The 21,305-nt window shown below is 35.5% G+C and overlaps 1 long non-coding RNA gene across 1 annotated transcript in view; it reads left to right on the top strand.

Moving 5' to 3' along the window:
- The first annotated feature begins 4,107 nt into the window (after positions 1-4,107).
- LOC128173797 (uncharacterized) overlaps positions 4,108-21,305 on the top strand; it is a 63,607-nt gene continuing 46,409 nt past the window's right edge. Inside the window, exon 1 of the long non-coding RNA XR_008242567.1 lies at positions 4,108-4,242. This is a non-coding gene — a long non-coding RNA (uncharacterized LOC128173797). The remainder of the gene's footprint in view (positions 4,243-21,305) is intronic.

Genomic DNA, 21,305 nt, shown 5'->3' with positions numbered 1-21,305 from the left:
TTTCCTCGTGCCAGCAGAGTCAACTATTTAAATTGATGAATTTTGCTGTAAATTTGCAAATTTTTTCACTGTCATTGGTATATGTGTTATTATATATAATTTCATATTTAAAATGCATCATATTATAGACACATAAACAATTTATGCCTGCAAACAAATAATGTAGGTTGAAAAACAATTTAGATCTTTACTAGAAATCATAAAATTGTAATTGTCTGTTATTTTATCATTTTCATTCCAGAGAGAGAGAGAGAGAGAGAGGACATGCATAACATTGACCTAAAAGAATTAATAAAAAGATAGTGAGATCAACAGGTTTACTGATAATTAATAATTAGTGTATATTTTGACCCATTTATTCTTCCCATGTACATGTACATATAAACTTATGTTTCATCAGTTATGTTGCTTGTTCTGGGTGAAATATGAGATAACATCTTTAACCTAAATTGCTAATTCAGTGTAAATCACATAATTTTTTTATTCGGGTGTTTAATAAGGAAATATTATGATTTGATTACTCAGAGAGAACTGTGATCCATGGGTAGTTTCTAATGTTGTGTGAGAAATAAATTGTATTAATTTAGTAAACTTTAAAGCATGCAATTACATGTATGATTAAATGCTTTAAATTATTTAATTTTTTTTTTTTATCAAAATATATAAATTAACAAAATTAACTTAACAAAAAGTACATTTTAATAATTTAAAGCCAAAGTAAATCTCTTTCCATCTTTTATCATATATTCAATAGGATCAATGAATGTTTTCTTTGAACTTGCATTCTATTGTCAGTAGAACTATATTTTTATTGCTGTATTAACATTAAATTTGTTTTTTTTCTTGGGAGGGGGGGGGGGGGGCATAAACTCATTTCTTGTGTCTGGTGAAACTAGCCTAGTTCATGAATTTAATCACATTGGAATGTTGTGCTAAAACTGAGTCAGACTAGAAATATGATACTCTGCTGAAACACACATGTGGCAATTATCGAGCCAGGGACAGAGAAAAAGTAAAGAATGGGGGCCCAAGAGAGGATGATGAAAAAATAAGACACATGAAAAAAAATTAATAAAAAAACTTAAACAGATTTTCATTGTGTGAAATGACCAAGACAGTGGAATGCTGTTAGCAATAGTTTCAAATAGATAATCATACTGGATAATAACTAAGTCCTGTAATTTATTTAGCTTGATTTTAACCATAATATATGTACATTTTATCGTCATCCTTGATCATCTTAAAGATTAACATTAATCATTAATATTGAATAAAAATGTTTTATATATAACCTGCCTGATATTTGTGCATGCTAAGCTGCAGTATTATAATAGATTATCAGGCCATCTGGAAATATAAGAAATAAAAATTGTTCAATTTATCATCATATAAAACATTAAGACAACGTCATATATTTGAAATAAAAATATCAGAGAGAGAAATGGATTATACTCAGATCATATCAGACATATCAAATTGATTAAAGACAGATGGAGCTTTTATACACAGGCATCAGTAACATGCAGAGAGAGAGAGAGAGAGAGAGAGAGAGAGAGAGAAACAGACAGACAGAGAGAAAGACAGAGAAGGAGAGTCTGAGTTAGAGAAAGACAGATATATGCAGAGGTATTTAGGAATAAACATGCAGAGAGAAAGAGAGAGAGAGAGGGAGAGAGAGAGAGACTGTAAAAGTGAGAGTGTCAAAGACAGAGAGACAGACAGATAGAGCATACAGACAGATGCAGTCAGAAAGCAGAAGGGAAGGGGGAAATACATACATATTTAATAGAACAATAGGCTGAAAAAATAACAAGAAATGTTTAGTAATAAATAAACATGTACAACACAGAGAAACAATTTCATGTTGACATGCAGGGGGACAGGTTGAGGGTTGACAGTTTACACTTTCAATGAAATATTCTATTGATCTATCTACTGAGGGACAGGTTGAGGGTTGACAACCTGTTATGGAAAGTGTCTACTGTCAACAATCAACCTGTTTCTCAGTTGACAGTAGACACTTTCCATAGCATAATTTACTGTCGACCGGGGAACTCATCATTTAAACCTTTGGGTACCCAGTCTGTGTAATGGTGCTTATATCTTTAGTAGCTTTCCACACAATGTGAAATGTAAATATCTACATTTACAAATTGCTTCCTTTAGTTATATGAACTTATCAATTCTGTGTAAACTTTTTCATGATAATTGCACATGCTTATCATTTGACAATTGCATAAATTTGTAAACAAAAAACATCATTTTAATGATTTGGTATTATCAGACATATATACAATGTAAGCAATGTTAAGTAATTCACCAGGATATAAATTTGGATGGTACTTGATCAAATCTTCTGAGAAGCCCTCCTAGCTTTACATGATTTGATCATGTGACCAACCAAGTTCATATCCCAATGAACTTTTTAAATTACCATTTATTTCTTAAACATACATGCACATACAGAGAGAGAGAGAGAGAGAGAGAGAGAGAGAGAGAGAGAAGAAGATATAAATGGCAAGTAAAAAATATAAGTAGACAAGAAAAAGGAGTAAGAGAAAGAGAGAGGAGAAGGAGAGACAAACAGATGGATGAATAGATGGACATGCAGTTGCAAAGAGGTAACAAATAAAGAGACATTAAGAGACAAACATGTAGAGAGAGAGCGAGAGAGAGAGAGAGAGAGAGAGAGAGAGAGAGAGAGAGAGAGAGAGACCAAGGCATACCAAGACAGAGAAAAGAAGGAGAAAGAAAGAAATGTGATAGGAATAAGTGTAAACATGAACAGAAACAGCATTTACTTTAATAAAGACAGTCAGACATTCAGACTTAGAGAGAAAAAAAATGATAAGAGAGAGAGATACAGTACGTTTGTGTGTGTATGTATGTGTGTGAGAGAGAGAGTCTCTCAGAGAGTGAGAGAGAGAGAGATGGGTAGCAAGTAAAAGATATAAGTAGACAAGAAAAGAGAGTGAGAGAAAGAGGGGATGATGGATGGATGGACAGATGAATAGACAGACATGCAGATGATACTTTACAACACAAACATGCAGAGAGAGCTAGAGAGAGAGAGAGCTAGTGAGAGAGAGAGAGAGAGAGAGAGAGAGAGAGATGGGTAGCAAGTAAAAGATATAAGTAGACAAGAAAAGAGTGAGAGAAAGAGGGGGATGACGGATGGATGGACAGATGAATAGAAAGACATGCAGATGAGACTTTACAACACAAACATGCAGAGAGAGAGAGAGAGAGAGAGAGAGAAAGAGAGAGAGGATATATACATACTAGTACATGGCATGAAATATTTTTCGTCTATATACCTGTATCTTACATTGTATGACATAAGGAGTGAAGCTATTTTTTGCAGAACTCAATCATTTTAATCGGTCAAATGGTTGCACAAGTTTTATTCTCTCTTTTTTGAGGAAAATCAAATACATGTAAAGAGCGCAACTTTCAACAAACATGCAAATTTTAAAGTCTTTAGAACTAGCTTTAAATAGACGAATTGTTGATGAAAATATTTTATTTGTTTAAGCCTGACATCAATGATTGAATAAATGAATGAATGATTTCTGAAAGAAAAAGCTACCTTTATAAAGGCTGTTTAAAAAAAAAAAAACAAACAAACAAAACAAAACAAACAAAACACCCCCCAAAATTAAACAAACACACACAGAGTAAAAAGATTTTTTTCTTCAGATTTTTTTTTTGAAAATATAAGATCTTCATTGATGATGAATGTGTATATTGCATTGATATGTTGAGGTTCTAGCAAATGTAAAATATAACGTCACGACTCAGGCACCGGCGGATTATTTTACACGGATTTTTTTTCATTAAGAGAAAATTTTAAAATGGAGCGGGCGGAGCCTGTGGTTAATAAAAAATACATAAACTGAGAATCTGTAAAAATTCACTCCTCAAAAACAAATATATAAAATAATGTTTAAGCATTAAGCAAAAAGACAGACTAAAAATGAGAGAGAGAGAGAGAGAGAGAGAGAGAGAGAGAGAGAGAGAGATGTAATGCCATTTCTTTAAGATTACTTTTTATAATGTTTGGTCAAATGCTTCATAGGGATAACGACTGAATTAATGACTGGAGTAATTAAATCGGGCTCGTAATGGTAAATGGAATTTCGGAACTTTTTAAAAAAACCCGTAGGTTTCCGAATGTACATGGCGGGGAAGCTGAACATATTTCATCGCTTCGACAAACAGGTTCAAGGTGACCCTTGGAAGGTAGGGAGTATTTCCTGTACTAATACTGATATTGTGCAATCGTATTATTTATTTTGGTTAGGCTTGATTAAACAGGTTTCTTTTTTCGACCGAATTTTGCATATTCAAGTTGATTCTAGGCTAAACGTGTCATATGACGTCACAAATTGATAGCATGCAATGGCTGTCGCCATCCCAGTCGTCCTTTTATTTTAATGTGTGATGGATAGCTCATTGCGAATCGCGTATTACGAACATCACAAAATTATTTGTGATTTTTTGAGTGCAAGATGTGGAAGGGTGTATCATACATTTTTATGTCTGCTGATATGTTATGACATACCTGTTAACCTTTCAAAGCTGCTATGTAGGAGAATCTCCCCCTTACCAACTTGGCTAAGGGGGAAATTTTGCGTAAACGACGTTTTTTTTATTACGTGAAATGCAAATATATATTAAAAATACAGTTAGACACCTTATTTTACCATTGTAATTAATGCATTTGCAATCATTTTAAATTTTATTATTTCTATGACTACCAGTGTGCAATTATAACTTGTGTTGTGTTCAGAAAACTATTCATTTGTTTGCATGGTACAATACAAGAAGTCAATAGTGCCACCTTTTATATTAACTTAAGTCTTCTTATTGTTGAGTATTGAACCATCACTGCATGCTGACATCTAGGGTAAACACAGAAAATTTATTTTGCGTATTTTGAATATGCAGTGAAACCCAGTTAAGAAAATACCAGTAAATAATATTCATTAAAATTATTTTTTGCCTTATATATAGGAAAGATTTTTAATTCACAAAACAACATGTATTTCTCCAGTGTCATTTAAAAATGATCTCTGTTGTAATGTCTATAGCATCCCTGTAAATCATAGTACCGGTACTATAAACTTTAAAAACTCTTGTGAAATGCTTTTACACTTTTTCCTCGAGCTTCACTTTTATCGGTAGCTTGTATAAACACTCAGTGTTCCAAAAACTCACTTTGAGTTTTACCGACGGTGCTGGCCAGACAGAATTAGTCACGACTCACTGCACGTGGCTTGGGTGCTTTACCTGTGCACCTGTTAAGTGACACCACTGGCTGTGTATTGTTTTCTTTGGTGTTACAGAGTAAAATCAAGATGTTTTAAGCTTTCACTTATTTTTTTTATAAGGCCTATGCATAACTAAAAACGTAACTGATTTAAGTCAAAACCGGAAGTAATCGAAAAAAGTAAACTGGACTATAACATGTCGTACCATGATCACGGTAGACAGTACTTGGATGGCTTTTAATATATTCAAGCTACACAGCAGCTTTTTTTAAGCTCAAAATCAGAGAAAAACCCACAATGGTTGTTGAAATTTGCATGTAAAGATTCAGAATTGGGAGGGGGGGTATGGGGAAGACAAATTTGATTGTGGGAGAAATTTTTCTCGCATTATCACCGGTGTGAGATCGGTTTGTCCGGTGTGAGACAGCAGTGTGAGATTTTTCTGTCTTACACTGTGTATTACTACGCCGTTTTAAAACGTAAACAAACGTTGTCTGCTGTAGGGAAATGCAAAATAGTGCATTGATATTATCCATTAAGTAATTGTGTTGCATAATTAATTACAATTTTTCATATTTTAATTGAAAAAACTGTCGTATGCTTTCATTTAACTTGCACTATTTGAAGCACGCGGAGGGATAAACCGAAAGTAATCTTTTGAATGTCATAACAGAAAGTTGTCAAACATCATTTTTTAAGCTAATATAATGCGAGAAAAATAATCATTCATTATAAACTCGTGTGGGATAGTGAAATTCCACCTCGGGGCCAAGATTCACGGTCTAGGACTCGGCAAAGCCTCGTCCTAGACAGTGAATCTTGTCCCCTCGGTGGAATTTCACTATCCCACACTCGTATTAATGAATGATTCTATTAGTCTCCCGCGCGGGAGATAGGTTGGATGCGGGGGATCTTAGATTTTTAGGCCGTTTTGCAGGAGTCTCCCGCGCAATGCGGGAGGGTTAACAGGTATGTTATGATGAGGTTGATTATTGTACACAAACAAAGCCAAGTTATAATTATTTGAGATTTTTGTGTTACTTCACAAGCCAAGAATTTGAGTTTCAAAACAAAGGTCAATGAATAAGCTCAGAATGAACAACTTTGTATTACCAATATACCTATAACAACTTTCATTGCAAATGTTTATAAGTTTGATCTTGAAGGGATGATAAGAATATTAATAATTTGAGTTGTGATTTTATTGACATGATTAAATTGACTTCAACAAATGAAGCACCGATCAAGCAGTCGTACTCTTCTTTTTTTTAGTCCCAATAATTGATAGCCTTTAGAATCCATTCTAAGACTTATATCTTGAAATGTCGAGACTCAAGTTCATTAAATCTTAGACTTCATTATATTAAATGCTCATATCATAATCACTGTAAACTGTGAAGTCTAAAAGTATTAGTCATGACTAAACCACTTTTTATCGTGGGCGCTTAATATGTGCCGTATTAATTTAATATATGCTCTATATAATGCCATATCGTTTCATATGTATTGCTTTTAGGTCATCTGAGTCACTCAGATGGCCTACTGCAATTGGTCTTCGCCCATGGATGTACGTTGTGCGTTTACAATTTAACATTTTTAAATTCCTGTTGATAACTTCCGGGCCATTTGTTACCACTTTGAATTAAAGTATCTCTAGGATAAGAGGATTCTAAATTGTGAAAATGACAACCACCAGGGGGTCATTGTCAGAGCCATGCAGATATGCCCAAAAAATTCAAATACTCAAATCTGTTCACACATGTTGGAAAAAAACCCAAACTTTTGGTTATAATGTCCATTCATGAAGCCCACCTAAAATATGAAATTCATTCAGACCCCTAGATCAGGGTCATGCAATGGTCTTAAGTTGCAGGGGACTGTTTTTTTGGATACAATTCACTGTAGCAAGGGATGTGTCGTCGGAACTGTGTAACAGGGTTTGAAATTAACAGTCGCCCACTCGCCATTTGCAACTAAGTTTTCGTGTGGGCGATTTGAAAATGCAATTCCAGGGGCCCACATGGCGATTAAACAATTCCTGATGCCAACACATTTTTTTTTCGAAATTTGTGCGAATGTTTGTATTTAGGTTGATCACTCAGACGCTTATCTTTATTTATCCTCACTGTAAAGCCTAAATGTCTTGATGATCAAGACTACTGAAGGTCATTATCAGTCAAGCGTAGTGTAGATACAAAGTTGTGAAAATCATGACCCCTGAGGGTAGGGTGGGGCCACAATGGGGGGTCGAAGTTTAACATAGGAATATATAGAGTAAATCTTTGAAAATCTTCTTCTCAGAAACTAATCAGCCAGGAAAGCTGAAACATGTGTGGAAGCATCCTCAGGTAGTGTAGATTCAAAGTTGTGAAAATGATAATCCCTGTGGTAATGTTGGGGCCACATGGGGGGGGGGGGTATTAAAGTTTTACATAGGAATATATAGAGTAAATCTTTAAAAATCTTTTACTCAGAAACTAATCAGTCAGATGATTCTTTATAATTGTTAAGACTTTGGCTCCAGGACAATTCTTCGGCCTCGCAAGAAGGTTCAAAGTTTGATGTAGCTTTTTATCCCATTTATAAACAATTGTTAAGGATCTTTTTGAGAACTGCAATACTCAACATGTGATATGACTATAAAATTATCCTGTTAGAAAAGAGACTAATGATTATAAACATAAGAATATCCAGGAGGAAAAATGGATTTTATTTATACAGGACCTACATGTATTATTGTACATTTAAAATGCACCAGTTAACCATTTTATACATAAAAAATTAAAATGATCTCAAATCGTGTCCAAGTCTCTTTAAAGTTTTTGAAACAAGTGACCTCTGATGATGATATCTAAGTTATTACTGGTTCTAATTTCACTAAACTTGCATGGATGATGCGTCTTATGATATTGATGCACCTGACAGTCTTGAATGCTGAATCTTAGGCATAGGTTTCAGATGCTGGATGATGTTTAGTTTTTAGCTCACCTGAGCTGTAAGCTCAAGTGAGCTTTTCTGATCACTTTTTGTCTGATGTCCGTCTGTCCATCCATCCGTCCGTCTGTCTGTAAACTTTTTACATTTTCGACTTCTCTCCAGAACCACTGGGCCAATTTCAATTCAACTTGACACAAAGCATCATTGAGTAAAACAGATTCAAGTTTTTATAAATGAAAGGCACAGTCTTTTTCAAGTGGAGATAATTAGGATTTATTGAAAAGAATCTGGGGGTATAAGCCGAGGCAAATGCCCTAGACCCTCTCGTACGTCTTATACGAATTTATAAACGTACGAGTTAACTAGGCGTTTAAACGGAGGACAGTATTGTCCAAATGAAAATGTCCAAAACTGCGAGAGATGAGTAATCAACATTTGGAAGACGTAAGTGCGTTTAAATTTTGTAGTATCTATATATACTTATATAATTTAAAACTGGCAAATTTGTAATGACAATAACTGACTCATTTAAAGAGTTTAATTAAATGGTAATGTTGATTACTTTCTAACAATATTTTATTAACCGTATAATTTATCTCAGTGTAAATAATAAAAATGATGCAGTTGAAAAGGAATGATCTGCATCCCCGCATCAATTTAACAGTATTTTTGAAGATATTTTAACCTAAATATATAAACAAAGCAAAGATCAGTTAATAATTTTATCATTCAGATTCATCAACGTATTCCCCTGCATCATCAACACTTGTTTCATACCCCCTGGTTTCAATTACATTACAGTTATGACGATAGCAACCCAGGTACCAGATCACACTACAAATGTGAGAGCAACAACCCAAAGTTCTTGCTCCGCTCTTGCACTGGCAGTACAGAGGGTTCCGCTTAATCTGATACTCAAATTATCAGATTAACCAAATATCACATTTATTTAACCAATTTAGCGTTTTTGTGGTAATTAATTTTGGTATAGAATAAAATACAACTTGTTTCAATACATAATTTATCAACAAAAAGATATAATTTGTTTCTCAATAGTTTGAAATGAAATAATTTACCTTGCATTAACAATGAAATAGCATTTTAGCCATTATTTTGTTTGTAAATGCTCAAAAGAAAATGTTTCCCTTCATCACTGTTCATTACGATGGTTTCAGAGTGGCGGCCATTTTAACAGGAAGTAATAAGGGCTAATTGTCTGAACATTCCCTCTTTTCACCTGGACAATTTATTTTAATTCTTTTTCTGGTATAATAGAATGCTCTTAAATGATTAATTATGCATGATAACAAATTATTTGAATTTTATTCATAAGTTTTCTACCCCCGATGTAAAATTGAGAGTAATCAGAATTTCCTCGATGTCACATGTTCCCAAGCACTTTTGATTCAGAAATTACATGTTTAAATAATTCTTAATGATGCAAGCCTAGCATGAAATTACCACAGGCAATTGGTAAATGAAAAAACAGTAAAATGTGTACACAGGTAAGGTCAGTCCTGTGTGCGGTCATCCGGAATAACTATCGATGTCGGTAGCTTTCATCTACGAAGAAGTGAGCTACCCTTGTGTGTTGAAGTGAAACTAATGCCCTGTAAAGAGTTACTGTGTACACAAAAGGGGTGTCAACTAATTAAACAAAGGAATATAGAGGTGTTAGAGGGTGGGCTGAACTATCGATGTCGGTATTTTTCATCTATCGACCAGCTGTGTGCATTGAGCTGTGACTAATCCCCTAAAGCACCGTTATTTGCAAGTTTAAGGCACGTGCCAAGCTGTTTACACATGGAGAGATATACTCAAGTGGACATGGTGGAAGAGGTGTGAATATGTTAACTGAAATTTGATCGGCCGACAGAAATCGTATCAGATTAACCGAAATGACATTTTTTCCCAATCAGATTATCCATAGAAATTACAAAGGCTTATATAGCAAATGGATCGGTGTTTTGATTTTATATCATATTAACCGAATTATCAGATTAACCGCGATCAGATTAAGTGGAACCCTCTGTACCATGATGTCACGGCACAATCTGTGAACTTAATCCACAGATTGTACAGGGTACTGCTCGAGTGTCTAGATTGAAGCCTACAGTGAATCAGGTCGGATTCCATTTGTGACACATCAATAGCGTACTGACCAGTCTCATCGACATGTTCTCTAATGTATTATGAGTTTGCCTGGCGAATTTGATAGGTTCCAAAAGTTAATTATCTAGCATCTTCTTCCGACAGAGTGGGAAAATTAACTGCAGCATCATGTGCATCGATTCTCTTCCAGGATTTAGAGTTAGCACGATATTTGTAATGTGGTTCCGTATCACAGAGATTTTTCAAGACATTTTCATTTTTACTTAGCCATAATTAACATTTGGAAACCATTACCAAGATCGTTTAGATCATCTGATTTTAAGGGTGGTCTGTATTTATTGATCAAAGAACATAAGATTCTAACATAGTCACCTATGGAAGGAATGTGTGAATTACACACCACATTGTCCAAAAATCGCCATTTTTGAAGTCGACCGTTTGCTGCCTCCACTACCCATCGGATTTTAGTAACCGATCGTGATGAATTTGCATCGGATGTAGAATGTTGTGTGCAGGACTTTGGTAAAAAGACTGGCATTTGTGTTTTGAACCTGCATTCATTTAGAAAATCAATGGAGTCACGAAAACCTCTATCAATTACCAGAACATTGTTTTCATTGAGAAAATTCAAAATATTGCATCTATTTGTCTCCATTATATTTTTTATTATAGAAGCGTCATTGTTTCTACCATTTGCTAAGTAAGGCCCAAAAACTTCTAAAATGTATCCGGTTGTTGTTGTCACCAAAAATGGTTTCACCAAAGGCCGTCCTTCGTGCATAGAATAAGAAAGTCTTTGGAATTTATACACTGAACTTTTTTGTATGTATATATACGTACCGTCTAGAACTAATATGACAGTGTCTGATATGGGATCTGAAAACAGCTGTTTTGATATATCTGTCTTATGATTATCTATGACATTTTGTCTAGTAATATGGTCAAAACCAAGGTTGTGTGGAACAAAATCTTTCATAATCGCTTTTCGAGCACTTTCAACGATTTTGGCTACCTGTCGCCTACATCGAAATCCACAAAGAATAGCAAGCAACCCATTCGATAAACCGGACTTCAACTTGAAAAGAAGAATACCAACAGCGTTTCTAACTGTTCGATTTTGTGTATTTCTCATTGACGTTACATGTAAAACTAGATCGTCGAAATTGAGTTTGGAGATTCCCAGTAAAGAATTGTAATCTTCATCTTTGATAAGTTTATCAAAACTTAGGTTGTAAGTGTTACAAGAACCCATTGCTCTTAAGCGAACGTGTTCGAGTAAATCTTGTATTTCTTTAGATGACAGTGCAGAATTGCGTTTCTTATATTTATCAAAGTCAATATGTAAATGATCAATATTAAGCCGTTTTCCAAGTAAATGCTTGCGACAACATTTGAACCCAACTGGTACAAGCAATTGAAAGTGAATGAATGCATCCATTTGTGCTTCTTTTGGTACAACTACTATGTTATTTCTTTCGCAACAAAACACGCATTAGTTATGTGACTTTCCTGCTGATACAATGAGAAGTGAAATACATGGCGAGGTAGTTGTTGAATTTCCTTTAGGCGCACACTGTACCTTTGATTTTGCTTGTATTCTGCATTTCGTGCATATTTGACTGCTTTTGTCCAGTGTATGTCCCTGTTGTGTTAACAAGGCTTTCAAGGATTGAGGGATGTAACGTTTTGTCTTGCCTTTTAATTGTTTCTTGCATACACAACAACCGTATCGTAAAGGTCGGCCCATGTCTGTTTACAATGTGAAATCTTGCAGTCTCAAAGAGAATAGCATACATTTCATACTTAACAAAAAGTAGTAGAAAACGAATATCAAATAATTTCAATTTTAATTATTATTAGCAATTTTTTATTATTAAGTAAAAAGGAAAAAAACGTTCGAATTTTTACAATGTAAACAAAACATATCCCCTCCCCCTTCCCCCCGAAAAAAACCCCATCGATCACGCGTATGATTCGAACACCCGCTTTCACATAATTACATTTGTTCAAAGACTCCCCGCTTACCACTACACCACCGATTTGCTTATTTAAAAGCTACAAAATAGTGTATTGTAATGTTATCGGTATTACGCGAACAACTGGACTTAGCTATTTTAAGACCGATCTTAAAAATTAAAAGAAGAAAACTTACTTTTTACCATAGAGTGGGTTTTCGTACCATTTTTTCGAAAGTCGAAAAAGATAAACGTTTACATGTGCTATCAATATTTGTATTTTAAAAAGTGGTACGATGACCCACTCTATGGAAAAATATAGTTTGAATATCCGATTTCTTTACTATTTTGTTGCTAAATAAGCATATAACTATTTTGTTGTCTAAATATCAATTAAATGTGAAGTTACTTTTTGTGTGTTTTGGCAATATTGAATGTATATGATTACCTATATTTTATAAATGTAACTAAAGTGAAATTTGTAAGAAAAATAATTTTGTTTTTGAGGCGCATCGCTATCAGCGATGTAGCCTCATTGCTGTCAGCTCGCTTCTCTCGGCTTATATACAAGCGGCGTCATAGAACTCAAGTATCAATGCGCCAATAAATATATAGTGCCGTTCTGATTGTTACGTATTTTCAACCAGGAACATATATTCAGTACGCGTTTTAAAAATATCAACAAATCATTACTACAGATATCTCTTTTACACATTTAAAAAACATCAACATCAATTAAAGAACAAAACAAAGATTAATACACAGGTGAGATAGACTGGCAATGCCTGCAATGTATGATTACTCGGAACTACTCGGATGTCTCGCGCACTCGACAGTTTGTATGGAGCGTAGCGGAATCAACCGAGGATTGCCGATTGATGTATGATAGGGACAGAGGACCAGTCAACCGATGAGTTAATTTGCATAACAACAGTTCGTTCTTCAATTTAAAAGCGGTGACGTTAATTGTTTGAATATCGGAGGTAAAAGAATGTAATAATTTTGTTTATAAAATCTTTATATTAGAATGAGAGTAAGTGGCTGTCTTCCTATAGCTAGGAACAAATTTCGTATTTTATCACTTGATAAAACGAATAAGACGATTTCCAACTGAATGAGGAAAAGCGCGCCACCTTCCCCATGTAGAATGGCGATATTTAACAACTTGTAGTGATGCTTTTTTAAATTAGCTACCCTTAGCTGCAATAATGTAGCCCTCTCCGATTTTTTTTAATATCTGATTTTTACTGGAGAGGTCTGCAATTCCATAGGATCTCCATAACGGTGCAAAATTAATTTTTTAATGCGACTGACTTCAGTCTGAAAAGATCGATTTTATATTTGACTTCCTTTAGATAAAATGATTTTTTAATACAGGTTGAACAAACTAACCTATATATTTACATTTTCCAGTGTTTTCGCCTGTGATAACACTACGTATCAATTTTGTACTATATAAACCATAATACAAATGACGCCAAATCGAGGCGCCAGCGGGGTTTGCGTATCTATCATTTAAATATATAATGGTACGATGGCTTAAAATTATATAAATATAAGTAATAAGGAATCATTCTTTGAATATTATGAGATGATAATTTCGGATCGTGCCCCGACCGAAATTATCACCTCATAATGCTCAAAGAATGATTCCTTATTCCTTATATAAATCAAAACCAGATAAAACACATCAGCATGTTTACCAGTCGTTTTTTTCACAGTTCTCGTGTGAATGTCAGTGTAGATCTTGCCTCCTTCTATCACTAAAACATCATTTAAGGAAATGGTATATAATAGAAATTCATATCTACCGTGTTAATTATGTTTATAATAGGGGAATTCCTATATTCAGTTCAAGATCCGCTCCTGAATTCTCATTGGCTGTCCAAAAATAATCCCGGTCAAGGTCAGTAAACATGGCAGACAAATTAAACTTGTGTTGTTGACATACACGAAAAATAACCGATATATGGACTATACTTGATATTTTTGATTAATTTATGCCGTAGACATCTACAATGTTTGAGTTCAGGTAAGAAATGCAAATGTTATTGTCATTTATATACGATTTGAGACGAAATCGTTGTGGGAGTGAATCATACTTGCACCATTACGGAGATAATATGGAGTTGTGGCCCTCTCCAAAAAAAAAAAATGGGGAGAGGGCTCCATTATTGCAGCTAATCTACCCTCAATGCGATGCGCCGCTCAGGCCTTTAGGCCTTTGATTTTTCCATGGACCTACGTTGGCATTTGCCTCAGCTTATTCCCCCAGATTCTTTGCTGATATTTTTAAAAAATTTTCTTTTCAAAAACTATTTAGGAAGAAAAGCTGAAACTTGTGTAGAAGCATCCTCAGATAGTGTTGGTTCAAGTTTGTTCAAATTATGGTCCTTGGGGGTAAGGTAGGGCTACTATGGGGGGGGGGGGAGGGTCGAAATTTTACATAGAATATAAAAAGTAAATCTTTAAAAATCTTCCTCTTAGAAACCAATCAGCCAGGAAAGCTGAAACTTGTGTGGAAGCATCCTCATGTAGGTTAGATTTTAAGTTGTGAAAATCATGACCCCCAGGGATAGGATGGGGCAACAATTGCGGGTTGACCTTTTACATAGGAATATTTAGTGTAAATCTTTAAAAATCTTCTTCTCAAAAACCAATTGCCCAGGAAAGCTGAAACTTGTGTGGAAGCATCCCCAGATTGTGTAGATTCAAGTTTTTTTAGCTCACCTGAGCTGAAAGCTCAAGTGAGCTATTCTGATCACATTTTGTCTGTCGTCCGTCTGTCCGTCCGTCTGTCTGTCTGTCCGTCTGTCCGTCTGTCCGTAAACTTTTCACATTTTCAAAATCTTCTCAAGAACTACTGGGCCAATTTAAACCAAACTTGGCACAAATCATCCTTAGGCAAAGGGGATTCAAAGTTGTGAAAATTAAGGGCCACACTCGTTTTCAAGGGGAGATAATTAGAAATAAATGAAAAATTTCGAGAAATTTTCAAAAATCTTCTTCTCAAGAACCAGAAAGCCAGGAAAGCTGAAACTTGTGTTGAAGCATCCTCAGGTAGTGTAGATTCAAAGTTGTGAAATTCATGACCCCCGGGGGTAGGGTGGGGCCACAATGGGGGGTCGAAGTTTTACATAGGAATATGTAGAGTAAATCTTTAAAAATCTTCTTCTCAGAAAGTAATCAGCCAGGAAAGCTGAAACTTGCGTGGGAGCATCCTCAGGTAGTGTAGATTCAAAGTTGTGAAATTCATGACCCCCAGGGGTAGGGTGGGGCCACAATGGGTGGTCAAAGTTTTACATAAGAATTTATATATAGAGTAAATCTTTAAAATCTTCTTCTCAGAAACTAATCAGCCAGGAAAGCTGAAAATTATGTGGAAGCATCCTCAGGTAGTGCAGATTCAAAGTTGTGAAAATCATGATCCCTGGGGGTAGGGTGGAGCACAATGGAGGGTCGTAGTTTTACATAGGAATATATAGAGTAAATCTTCAAAATTCTTCTTCTCAGAAACTAATCAGCCAGGAAAGCTGAAACTTGTGTGGAAGCATCCTCAGGCAGTGTAGATTGTGAAAATCATGACCCCCAGGGGTAGGGTGGGGCCACAATGGGGGGAGGGGTCGAAGTTTTACATAGGAATATATAGAGTAAATCTTTGAAAATCTTCTTCTCAAACTTATCAGCCAGGAAAGCTGAAACTCGTGTGGAATCATCCTCAGGCAGTGTAGATTCAAAGTTGTGAAAATCATGATCCCTGGGGGTAGGGTGGGGCACAATGGGGGGTCGAAGTTTTACATAGGAATATATAGAGTAAATATTTAAAAATCTTCTTCTCAGAAACTAATCAGCCAGGAGAGCTGAAACTTGTGTGGAAGTATCCTCAGGTAGTGTAGATTCAAAGTTGTGAAAACATGATCCCTGGGGGTAGGTTGAGGCCACATTGGGGGGGGGGGTGTTAAAGTTTTACATAGGAATATATAGAGTAAATCTTTTAAAATCTTCTTCTCAGAAACTAATCAGCCAGATGATTCTATATAATTGTTAAGACTTTGGCTCCAGGACAATTCTTCGGCCTCACAAGAAGGTTCAGAGTTTGATGTAGCTTTTTATCCCATGTATAAACAATTGTAAAGGATCTTTTTGAGGACATCAATACTCAACATGTGATATGACTATAAAATCATCCTGTTAGAAATGGGACTAATGATTATAAACATAAGAATATCCAGGGGGAAAAAATGGATTTTATTTATACAGGATCTACATGTATTATTGTACATTGTCCAGATTGTTTGTATTATGACTCCATTAAGCTGATTTTATCATACATATTGTTCCTCAGGTGAGCGATGTGGCCCATGGGCCTCTTGTTTAAAATAATGGTCCTTTTGGTAAGGTGGGGCCACATTTGGGGAAGGGCGAATTTTTACATAGAGTTAATCTTTAAAGTCTTAAATTCTCAGAAACAAATCAGCCAGGAAAGCTGAAGCTTTTTTGGAAGCATCCTTATATAGTATAAATACAAATTTGTTAAAATCATAATCCCCGGGGAAGGGTGGGGCCACAATGGGGGGGGGGGGGGGGGGGTTGAACGTTTCAGGGGTGGGATGGGGTCACAACAGGGGGGGGGGGGGGTGGGCAAAAATATACATAGGAATATAGATAGATTTTTTTTTAAAATATCTTTTCTAAAAAGCACATGCCAAGAAAAGCTGTAACTTTACTAAAAGGAACCTCAGATAATGTAGATTCAAATTCTTTGAAATCAATATCTTGAGGTGTAGGGTGGGGCCACATTGGGATTCCAATTTACAATTGTTATATGTTTGATGTAGGTTTATATCCCATATATAAACAATTGTTTCGGATCTTTTTGAGATCTGCAATGCTCAGCAAGTGATAAAGATATAAAATCATCCTATTAGAAAAAGGACTTGATTATAAACATAAAATATACAGGGTAAAAAAAATGGATTTTTATTTAAATACAGGGTCTACATGTAAACTACATTGTCCAGATAGTTTCAATATGACTCCATTAAGCTGACTTATCATACCTATTGTTGCTCAGGTGAGCGATGTGGCCCATGGGCCTCTTGTTTGGATGTTTTAAGGCAGGTCTTGCATAAATTATCTAGCACACTTTTTGCACAGTACAGTTTGTTTTGTGAAGAGACGGTTCACTTTGTGAATTGTACGGTTCGTTTTGTGAACGGTAAGGTTTGTTTCTTGCACAAACGGTACGTTTTAGAGGTGTAGTAGCACGTTTCAGGGTCTGTAGTACATTTAACTTTTGTTTTGACAAAATAAGGCAAGCCCCAGATAAAGGGCCTATCGGATGCTAAGTAAACCTTGTCCTTCCTCACTTAAACTTGCTTGATAGATGTGATTGCTGATTACGATATATTATATTTTATCATATCCTATTTTTAATTGACAATGTAATGAATAATGTGATATGATATTTTATCAGATATGATATTGTATCATAAGATATGATATTTTGAAATATTATATGAATCATAGTGTAACAATATGATTTTTGATTTATTTTTGTATTAAATCATATAATATATATTGTATAATATGATATGATATTGTATAATATCATTGCTGTTTTTGAGGTCAGTAAGATGATTTTGCTACCTGAGAAGTGCAATATTCACCGAACCCAAAGGATGAGGTGAATATTGCACTTTGAGGGTAGCAAAATCATCATATAGACCAAAAAACAGCAATAATTGTTAACCAGGTTTTCCAACGGAAAAAAAACGGTTATTAAAATGGTGAAAATGGCGGGCAGGCGGGTGGGCAGGTGGGCGGCTGCCAAAAGGGTACCCTCATTGTACGGATAACTCCCAGTGTTTTCACCAGAAAATTTTGGAAGCATGGGGGGGGGGGGGTGTCAGTAAGTGCGCGGTGCGGCATCAACGCGCCTAAACCGGCGCGAAATCACTCTGCGTAATAATAATATAACCATTTGATGAAACGTACTACATGATATGTACTATAATTGATGCATTGTCATGAAATCTACATCAACAAGGATCATTTCAATTTATAATTATATTTTGATATCTGTAACTATATTTGATATACAATTTTGCTGGTTTTTTCTGGCAAAACTAATAACTTTTTTTTTTTAAAATCAGTTTTTTAAGAGGTTGGTCCTCACAAGTTTTCACAAAACACAAGAAATATAGATTCACATTGCAGTTCAACATCAGCTTCTGCCCCACTCCTTCTTCTACATATTATATAGAGGAGATTTTTTAGGGGGGTGTTGAACAAGAAATAAGCAGAAGTCCATACAATTACTGCAAACTTGATTCAACATATTCTGGGCAGTTAATATTTCTTGTATAAATTGGGGGTTTATATGAATTCAAGTTTCTGTGATACCTTGACACGAGTCCCCTTCCCCGTTTACATGTATGTACACAGTCAATCATTTCATAGGCATACATTATACGATGTTTCTAGTCATGTGACTGCAAATAACTAGTTTTTTTTTCTTTATTATGTACATTTTATCAAGTTTCCAATATCCTTGCAGCAATAAAGAGAATATCGAATCCAAGCTAACACCATCGAGTGAACATGTGCTCTTTTTAGATCTTGGAAAATCCACAACATTCGATAATGACGGAGATGACGAAAAATGCATATTATATTAAACCAAGAAGTAATCACTTCTATTTATGCATTAATCACCAATTTATAAAATCAGTGTTAATATATTTCAATCATAAGCTAAGTCCTTTAACAGTAAACCACGTGTGCACTCTTGCTGAGATCGATGTCCAAGTTAACTGCGCTCACTGCGGGTGCAAGTGGTTTTCTGAAGTTTGAGCGGAGAAACGACAATTTTATATCTACTAATTACAGTTAAGATGTGTAATAATGGGAAAAAGAATTTTGCTTTGAAATAAACATGCATAGCGGGAAGCATGGCGGCACTGTGTGATGCATGGCGGGGGAAATTCACTGCATGGCGGTACCGCAATGCAAAATCACTGACTCCTCCTACAGTTTTCAAGATAGGAAGTTGTTCTTTTGCAGATCAATTGTACATATATCAGAGGTGTGCATATTGCTAAGATTTTGATTTCTGTCAATTTATGAAAAAAATACCAGCTTTTGAACTTAGTCATCTTTTGGCAAAATATTGCATATAGGGTACCCTTATAGTACGGATAACTCCTCCTACAGTTTTCAAGATAGGAAATTGTTCTTTTGCAGATCAATTGTACATATATCAGAGGTGTGCATATTGCTAGGATTTTGATTGCCGATAATTTATGAAAAAAATACCAGCTTTTGAACTCTAAATAGTCATTTTTTTGGCAAAATATTGCATATAGGGTACCCACATTGTACGGAATGATAACTCCTCCTACAGTTTTCAAGATTGGAAGTTGTTCTTTTGCAGATTTATTGTACATATATCAGAGGTGTGCATATTGCTAGGATATTGATTTCTGATTATTTATGAAAAAAGTACCGGCTTTTGAATATTTTTTGTCAAAATATTGCATATAGGTTACTCCATTTCACTGGATTCGGGTTGAGATGGATTATGGATACAGTTCACATAAAAGAAAACCCGGTTTGCTGTCGTTTGCTGTCACATTGACAGCTTTTCACTTGTTTTATTATATGATTCCATGAGTAAATCAAACTACTCAAAACACTATTAAAGTCATCGTCCAACAAATCAGTCAAAACATGGTCATACTAAGAATTTGATGACACCTTCAGTTCCACTTCTGACACATCAAAATTAGTGCTGAGATTTTCGGGTAATTGGTCTCCTTCCTTTACCTCTTTCACACAAGTTTCAGCACGGAGAGTTTTTGATATTTTATCCGGCATCCTGCGTTTAATCAGTCTGAACAGAGTAGGTTTTAAGACTGGACTCTGCTCGGTGCCCCGTGATGCACATTAATGTGTCGACCTGCAAACAAACCTGTTGAGTCCAGGGTGTGTACCAGTGTTGAATGATTAGCGTACCTATGCGATAAGCCTGCTTTTTAGCTCACCTGAGCCAAAGGCTCAAGTGAGCTTTTCTGATCACAATTTGTCCGTTGTCTGTCGTCGTCGTCGTTGTCGTTGTCGTCGTCGTCGTTGTTAACTTTTCACATTTTCATCTTCTTCTCAAGAACCACTGGACAGATTTCAACCAAATTTGGCATAAAGCACCACTAGGTGAAGGGGATTCAAGTTTGTTCAAATGAAGTGCCACGCCCTTATTAAAGGGGAGATAATTGAGAATTATTAAAAATTTGTTGGTATTTTTCAAAAATCTTCTTCTCAAAAACTATTCAGCCGAGAAAGCTTAAACTTGTGTGGAGGCATCCTCAGGTAGTGCAGATTCACGTTTGTTCAAATCATGGTCCCCGGGGGTAGGGAGGGGCCACAAGAGGGGGATCAAGTTTTACATAGGAATATATAGAGAAAATCTTTTAAAATCTTCTTCTCAAAAACTATCAGGCCAGAAAAGCTCAAACTAAAATGGGAGCATCCTCAGGTAGTGTAGATTCAAGTTTGTTCAAATCATGGTTCCTGGGGGTAGGGTGGGGCCACAATTGGGGGATCAAGTTATACATAGGAATAAATGGAGAAAATCTTGAAAAATCTTCTTCTCAAAAACTATTAGGCCAGAAAAGCTCAAATTTAAATGGAAGCATTCTCAGGAAGTGTAGATTCAAGTTTGTTCAAATCATGGTCCCCAGGGGGTAGGGTGGGGCCACAATTGGGGGATCAAGTTTTACATAGGAATATATAGAGAAAATCTTTAAGAATCTTCTTCTCAAAAACTATTTGGCCAGAAAAGCTCAAATTTAAATGGAAGCATTCTCAGGAAGTGTAGATTCAAGTTTGTTCAAATCATGGTCCCCAGGGGGTAGGGTGGGGCCACAATTGGGGGATCAAGTTTTACATAGGAATATATAGAGAAAATCTTTCAAAATCTTCTTTTTAAAGACTATTTGGCCAGAAAAGCTTAAACTTGTGTAGAGGCATC

This window comes from Crassostrea angulata, chromosome 2 (assembly GCF_025612915.1).
Source record: "Crassostrea angulata isolate pt1a10 chromosome 2, ASM2561291v2, whole genome shotgun sequence".
Lineage (NCBI taxonomy): Eukaryota > Metazoa > Mollusca > Bivalvia > Ostreida > Ostreidae > Magallana > Magallana angulata.
Note: the sequence above shows the minus strand (reverse complement) of the source record. Positions and strands in the feature narration are given on the sequence as shown.